Source organism: Abrus precatorius, unplaced genomic scaffold, assembly GCF_003935025.1.
Source record: "Abrus precatorius isolate BTA unplaced genomic scaffold, Abrus_2018 Scaffold0, whole genome shotgun sequence".
Lineage (NCBI taxonomy): Eukaryota > Viridiplantae > Streptophyta > Magnoliopsida > Fabales > Fabaceae > Abrus > Abrus precatorius.
The window spans coordinates 2,714,757-2,723,393 of NW_020874290.1; positions in this window are offsets into that span (position 1 = coordinate 2,714,757).

Genomic DNA, 8,637 nt, shown 5'->3' on the forward strand with positions numbered 1-8,637 from the left:
TTCTCACTTAAAACCCCTAGAGCCAACACGCACTATGAAAAACCCTAGCTGCCTAGCAACCTTCATCAAAAATCAGAAATTTTTGCTTGTTTTGAACTAAACCTAAGACTTCATTCCACTACATTATCACTGTCGAGTAAGTCTGTATCAGTTCTGCACTCCAATTCCAGGTAATTTTCCTTAATTTACAAATTTAAATTTTAGGGTTCTTCTAAATCTGATTTGGGGATAATTTAGGGATTGTGATTTGGGAGTGAATTATGTTTAATTGATGATTGGAACATGCAATTAAGGTGTGATTGAATTGAATACATGTCAGACTTGTAATTTTTAATGAGAATTTCAATCTGCATTCTGAATTTTCATTTTGTTCCTTTGCTGAGTATGTGCAGAAATATTGTCATAAATAATTAGGGAATTTTGTTGATAAATTCGTGCAATGTAGCACTGAGAATGATGCAAAACATGTTCTGTGAAATGCTGAATGAATTTTCATTAGTCTAATATCCAGAAAAAGAATTCAATTGAATTATAAGTACTAGTGTGCTTCTTAGTACTGTAAACTGTTAATCAAGGCATTCTAGATTATTATTCTGATGAATTACAGTGATTCTTTTTGCATTTTATTATTTTTATCATGGAACTTTGATCCTGCAGTTGTTATTATATTGCTTTCCATTTAGCACATTGAACAATGGCAATTAAGATTTGAGCTGAACCTAAAAACTTTGGACATTGCTAGATACTGGACTTATAATTTGGTGATGGTTCACATAAACTTTAAGATGGCATATTCTCTGTATTTGGAAAAAGGAAAAGTGCTATACATGTTGAATTAAATTCTGCACACTTGGTTAGTTTCTGCATACTTGCTTCAATTCTGAACTCATTCTTTCTTGGTGTAAAATTGTGATAGATACTGAAAAATGGCAAGCACACCAAGGGGAACTCCAAGGACAAAACGAGGCAGATTTTCAGAAGGTTCTTCTTCAAGAACAATCCCTGAACATGATCCTAGATTCAGAGAACACTTCACATTTGCACACAGCACTCACACTTGGACTGCACACTTGCACAAGTTTCACAGAAGGGGGTGAAATTCTATACCTCTACTTCATGATTTTAAGCTGAAAATACTTCCTGAAAAATAAAAAAAATAATTGAAAATGAATCATTGAACTGCATTTTTTTTAAATAATAGAATATAGTGAGATTTTGTGAATTCTGAATTTCAAATTCTTTTAAGTTGTTTTTCCCATTCTCACATGATTGTCACACTTATCATTTTTAAAATGAGGTGGTCTTGCCATTCTGTGTATTCAATTCTAAAAAACGTAGATTGTGAGCTTGATTGTTAATATTTTCACTTTAAATTCCTTGGTGAGACTTGAGCCTCATGCATAATATTTCTTGATGTGTGAAATGGATCTCATATTTTGCTACACCTCTAGAACTTGCATTGTTCTTGATTGAATTTATAATATGTTACAGTCACATGTATGATGGAGGCCTTCCTTGTGTATGCTTAGAGCCTAAATAAACCTCCCTTATGCTGAAAATCCTAGTTCACCCTTTTGAGCCTTTAACCTGTCTTTTGGTAAACTTCAATTCAAGCCCTACTGAAAAACCATGACACCTTTCCAAATAAGAAAGAGGCAATTTAAGTTTAACCAAAGATGATTTTCAGAATTAAGTTTGGGGTGGCTGATGAATCCACTTTTTATTATATTTTTACTTGCCTTTTTTATGCTTCTTGATAGAAAAAATGGACTTAGATAGTGAAAATAATATAGAAATCACATTTTGAATAAATATCATAGGTTTATTAATTTTTGGTTAATTTGCATTTAATTACATAGATATAGATTGCAATTTTAATTATCTTGATGATTTTGCAGAATGCCCAAGTTAAATTTGAGAAATCTTGGTCCTTGGATGAAAGTTGCCCACAAAGTAGCCACTTTGAGGAGAAAAAGTAGCAACTACAGCAAGCCTGGGCATTAAAGGTCCCAAAGTAGCCACTTTGAGGAGCAAAAGTGGCAACTCCAGAAGCTCCAGGGACGCCAATTTTGAAGCATGATGCGCGTGGTCACTATGGGCTCTCAAAGTGGCTACGCGCATCCAAAGTAGCTACTTTCAAGACCAAAAGTGGCAACTTCAGAAGCTCCAGGACGCTTATTTTGAAGCCTTCCTGCGCGTGGTTACTATAGGCTCTCAAAGTAGCTACGCGCACCAAAGTAGCTACTTTCAGCACAAATAGTAGCAACTCCAGAGAAGCGGCATTCCTTCCATTCTGCGCGTGGACACTTTCAAGGCCCAAAGTGGACACTTTCAAAGGCAAAAGTGGACACTTTGGTGACATGTCATCCACTATAAATAGATTTTAGGAATTAGGGTACGGGACTTTTGACACTTTACACAATTTCTCTTTGCCAAATTGGGATATTTTCTTACGACATTGGAGTCTTGGGTGACAGCCAAGGGTCCTCTATAGGTTTTAATTTCCAATTTCTCCTTTGATTTTTGTTAAGTTTACATTAATGATGTTTACGTTCTTGCATTTCTTTCTCTCATTTGTGAAGCTCATCCATATGGAGGGCTAAACTTTCTTGTAATTCCTAGTCAATGCACATGAATCTTGAATTCTTGGGATTAATTGCAATACAAATCTTTCTTTCCTTGAATTTATTAACCCCAATCTCTGAATGAAATGGAATTTGCATGAAGGAAACATTGCTTAATGAACCCTAATTTACCTAACGAAATTCTAATTCAAAATTGCTTAATTTTGATTAATCCTTGAGGTTGCTTAATCTTAGGGATAGAGATTGGAGCCCATTAAGATGCTTAATTTTAATTGGGATGTTAAAGTTAGTCTTCGCTTGTTAGATTAACTTAATTCAAGGGAAAGAAAGGGGATTATTGAATCATTTGAAAGAATAATGATAGAACTCATTGCTTGACTAGGGATTACTCATTTTAATTAATTGAATTTCATTAAATTTACATTTCGTTCTTGATTAAAACCCGGAAATTGACAAACTCCCCCCAATTTACTTGCTTTAAAATACATGTTTACACTTGTTCGATGTATGTTCCCAACCAAAAATTCCTTGGAGACGACCTAGGATAACACCCTAGTACTGCATTCATTTCTTTGCATATTTGATGAGGATTAACGACAATCTTTTGCATGACGAGTAGTAAAATATCGTTTCATCAGTGCAATGTTGTGATATTGTATGACATTGCTTGAGGACAAGCAAAGTTTTAAGTTTGGGGTGGGTAACAGCAAAGTATAAGTCATTTAAAAAGAATGATTGAATGAAAAAGCAAAGTATTGAAAAGAAGAAATAGGAAAAGGAAAAACAGAAAAGAAATTCGTACAGAAAATTCAGAAAATAAAAAGCACTTGAAATATTTCAAAAATTCAGAAAATGTTGTGCAGAAATTGAATGGATAAAAAGAGAATGCAATCTCATGCTAAAATTTTGAATATTATCTACTAGAATTACATCTTTTCTGTTTGGCATAACCTGCATTGTTTCCAAATTCTTTGAACACCTACCTATATCCTTTAACCTCAATTTCACCTGAAAAGTCCTCTTGATATGTGATTTGTTACTTTTTTTTTAGAGGAAATTGAGAATTTATGCAAGCCTATGGTAGAGTGTAGTAAAAATGATGATTTTGAGAGCAAATACTGAGCCTAAACACTAATTGAGTGATGAGGGAAACACTACTTGTGAGCTGTGAACATATTTTTCAATTTTGCTCATATGAAACTTTGCTGAATTGCATGAATTCAGATGGAATATTTTTGTTGATTAAGTGGTTAAAACAAAGTAATGATCATGTTGATCAATGGATGAATAACTTTATTTGTATGAGAAATCAGAAAGATACAGAATTGGGAATTAGAAGTGTTGAAAAATCAGTTTGATGATTGAATTCTTGTCAATTGGATTATTCTCTTTCCCTTTTGTTTGATTTGATTTGCTTGAGGACAAGCAAAATTCTATGTTTGGGGTGGTGATAAATCCATATTTTACCATGTTTTTAGCATAGTTTTTGGTTAATAATTAGGAAAATAGTTCTAAAAATAACTTGAAAAGATCACAAAAATAAAATAATTAGTATAAATTGTTGTTTTGTTGAAATATTAAAAATTGTTTATATTTTTGTAGGAGTTCATGCAAAAGATGGAAAGTTGTTGAAAGTGCTTAAAGGAAGGATTAAAAGCTGAAATTAAAGAAGAAAAGTTAAAGAATCAAGCTGGAAGAAATCCTAAGAGTTGGGCGTTAAAACTCCAAGTGATTGGCATTTGAACGTGGAAAGAAGAAAATACAGCATTGGATCTGTGTGGCTACTCTGAGTGATACGCGTTAACACTCCAGCAACTGTAACTGGATAACTGTCATTGCATTGAAAGCACATTACCTGGAGCTTTGGCGCGCAACAAAGAGTGGCAACTCATAACAGATGGCGTAGCAACGCAAAGCTGAGCATATGGAAGAAGCGTTCATTGAAGTGATGTGCGTTGAAACGCACATCACTTGAAGCCTTGGCGCGCAACTGAGAGTTGCAACTCACATCATTTGCAACCAAGGCGCGCAGTTCAGTCACTGCGCATTTTGGCGCAAAACTCTGCAAATTTTTATAACTTCTTTTTCCCGCCAATCTGGATGTTTGGAGCTTTTGTATCACTTTTAGAAGATTCCAGAACACTTGGGGATAACTAACTTTCAGAATTCCAAGGGTTAAGTCAAAGAATTAGAGGAACTCTATAAATAGGAATTAGAAACTTAGAAAAAAGAGAGCTTTTTGGTCATTTTTTAGTTTTGGTATTCAGTTGTAACCGTTTTAACTTCCAAGGGAAGTCAGAGGGAGAAGATAGGAGCGACTTTTTTTCTTCTTTGCTAGAGGAATCTGGGAGAAGACAAAGTGATGGAGATGACTCTCTGCTTTTTATCTTCTTTTCTTCTTTCTTCTCTCCATTTCATTGTAATATGTTTCTAACTCTTTTTGTTAGGGATTTATGGATCTAGAATTGATATATTGATTTCGTTTTGACTCTGAACTTTGAGTGTTTGATTTGATTGAGGGATTAATTCTGTGTTTACTTGATTTTTTGAATGGAAGTTCAATTGATTAATCAAAAAGTAACCTTCACTAATGAAAATTGGGTTTGTTGCTTGGATCTGAATTAATTCCCAAAACTATTGATTTTCTTAGGGATAAGTGGTCTTTATTTTGCAATCTTTTGGTTCTAATTCGTAATGCAATATTGAACTAAATTTGGCCTAAGGAATTAGGGAGATTTGGTTGAATATTAGGACCAATGAATTGAGGAATCAATCTTTGGTTACTGTAAAGAGAAACCAATTGACAATCAATCAATTGCTTGAATGTTCAGAGGCAGAACTGAATTAATATTGATATCCTAGTGAAATAAATTCCTAACTTTTCTTCCATTCGTAATTCATTCGAATAGTACAAATTAACATTCTGTTTCTAACAATTTCTCATTTCTTTAATTCTGAAATTTACTTTCTTGCATATTGAAATTTGTTCAATGAATTGTTTGGTGCAAATGGTTATTATCTTGTGAATTGGTGATTGAAAATAAGATCCTAGAGGACGATACTTGGGACTCAATCTGATTTTCACATTTTATAACTTGCTACAATTACCTAGTACACTTGCTAGTAGTGAATTACATCATTTAACTACTAAGATAAGAAAAGGTGTATCACAATAATAGGAGAAGATTACAATCAGAAACTAATTGAGAGAATCACGAAGTAACTAATTCCTACTATCACGTAATTTACAGCTAAGCTAACATATTTGAAATGTTGAAGTGTCATATAAGGGAAGATTGTGACATCCTTATTTTACTAAATTCTTATTTAAGTTATAATTCTTTCCTTAAATTGTCTAAAGAAATTAGAAATAAAATGAGAAAATTAATGAAAAACCAAGTTTCTAAGGTGAATTTCAAATTAAGACCAAGGTATAAATTGAAGCAACTAAATATTACAAGCAAGATAACTTAATTTTTATTAAATAAAGATGATACATACAATAAATTAAACAAACAAACAAAGAGATAGAAATAAAAATAAAAGACAAATAAATGGTCTAAAACTACCTAAAATTCTAAGAAACTAGCTTGAAAATGTCCCTAATTGAACCCATTTTTCTTGTAATTAGTTAGCACCAAAATTTTTCTAGTATTATATTACATGTTAACCGTTAGATTAGAACCCAAAGATCTGTAGAACTTTTCCAAATTATTTTAAGAAAAAACTCAAAGAAAAGACCCACAATATCAATGCTAAATGGACAATATTTTGGAAGGTCACTTGTAGAAAATTTCTAAATTTTTCAAGAAGCCATTACATGGCAAATCCAAAATGAAAATGCTAAGAGATTAGATGATATCAAGCATAAAAATCTAGAAAGACTAACTCAACTAGGAAGGTAGACCAATGAGAAAAAAATTGAAATAAAGTAGGATTTTAATGCATTAAATTTAAGAACAAATCATTCATATACTTAAGCACTTGAATTTAATGCCAGAAGGAGATATTTTGAACAAGTGGCCTAGTCCTTACAAGTAGTGTGAATGGCAAAGGAAAAAGAGAAAAATCTTGCAAAAATGATAAGGATAAAAACACTTGTCCAAAATATGCAAAGTTAGTGAAATAAAGGAGCAGTCCTAAAAGAACTAGATTTTTCTTTAAAAATATCAATCAAAGCCCCTTGGCACCACTATAAATTTGTGATCCATACCCCCACCAAGAACTACAAAAGTCACTTTCACCATATACCCCACCAAAAGTTAAGATAAGTCTTAAAACACACTTTAGAACCATACTTTCTAAGTCGTTTTCAAAGTTTTCCCCCTAGATCTCACCAATTCCATGTGAAATGAAGAATCAAAGAAGGTTAGGAGAAGTCTTTGAAGTTGTCAAAAATCAAGATAGGAAGAAAGAACAAAGGTTGCAAAATAGTTGCACCAAGAATCGGCTAAATCCAAGTAAGGGGGAGTACTTACTCATAGGTTAAGAAAATACATGGGCTAATTGAACTTTTGAGTCAAAGAAATCACTTATCCCTTTATTTAATAGGTAATTATTGTTCAAAAGATTTAAAATTATTCAATAAAAGAAAAGAAATTTAAAGAAAAGTTTTTTATGGAATTATTAAGTTTTTATACTTTAATCTATATTCTTATAATGGAATGGTTATTTATATGTTGAAAGTAGTGTAAATACTATTTTTAAGAAATATTCCTTTAACTTTGAACTATTATACTATTTTGCGGCAAATTTTTTTATATAAAATTATGATTTTTGCTAAAACACAAAAATTCAATTTTTAATCAAACTTACTTAAAACCATGTAGGGCCATAAAATTTTAATGTAAATTTGAGTAAAAATGGTATAGAACTTAGAAGGAAATAAATTAGAGTTCAAATCCAAATAAATTAGGAAGAGTTCGAATTTAAATGAATTAGGAAGAAGAGTTGGAATCTAATCCAAATTATAGATGTTTTGGCTAAAGGAAGGCAATTTGGACTCTATTAAGGGACACTTAGACCAATAGGATAAGGACATGCGTGTTAAGAGAACCCTAGAAACTTGATGACTAGGATGCATCTATTTGTAACTCTAAGAAAAATATAGGAACTTAAATATAGTTTTAAAAAAATATTAGAGGTATTTTTGGAATAAATTTTATAGAGGTATTTTTGGAATAAATTTTATAATGATTTAATTTCAGTAAAATACTATCTTATAAGTAAATAAAATTGGTTTCTCTAACTTTGGAGTTAAAATGAATCAAATATGAATTATTATTGACTTTTAGAAAAATAATGTCTATGACCTTTTCATAGTGGTTGAGATACGTGACTTATATCTTAGTTATTTGATTTATGTTTATATTTTCATAAGAAACTTGACGCTTAAAGGGTAATAACAAACTAGTTTCATAATTTTTGGATTTGAATTGAATTTATTATGAATTTTTTTATATTGAGACTCTAGATGAAACTTAAAAGAAAAAGAAAATCATAACGATGAGTCTTTTTCTTAAAGAAAAGATCATAAAAATACTTGATGTGAATTGTTATGACTCTCTCAAAATGAGTTTGATAGGTTACAAAATAAGTAGTTATAATATACCAAAAAAATATTAATAATTACACTAAATAGTTGAACTACAATAGTTTTACTAGTCTAATTAGAATCATATACTTAACTCTAGATTAAAATGAGATTCAATGTAAGTTGAATTTATGTATTTTTAAAATATTGAAAATTAATTTAATAACAAAAATTATATAATATTAATTAAAAATATTGTTGAACATTTTAATTTATTAAAGAAAGTAGCATTCTTAAGACTCCTTTTTTGGGTCAAGAAAAAGTGAAAAGTTATTGTGAGTAAAGATTTTTCTTTAAAATTGTTAAATATTAATTTAAAACTTGTGAAATACACAAGTTTTTATTTTTAATAAAATATTTAATTTAATAATATAGAATTAAAATAATATATTCATATCAATAATTATACATATAATAATTTTTAAGCTATTAATTTAAATTTATATGTGTTAAAAATTT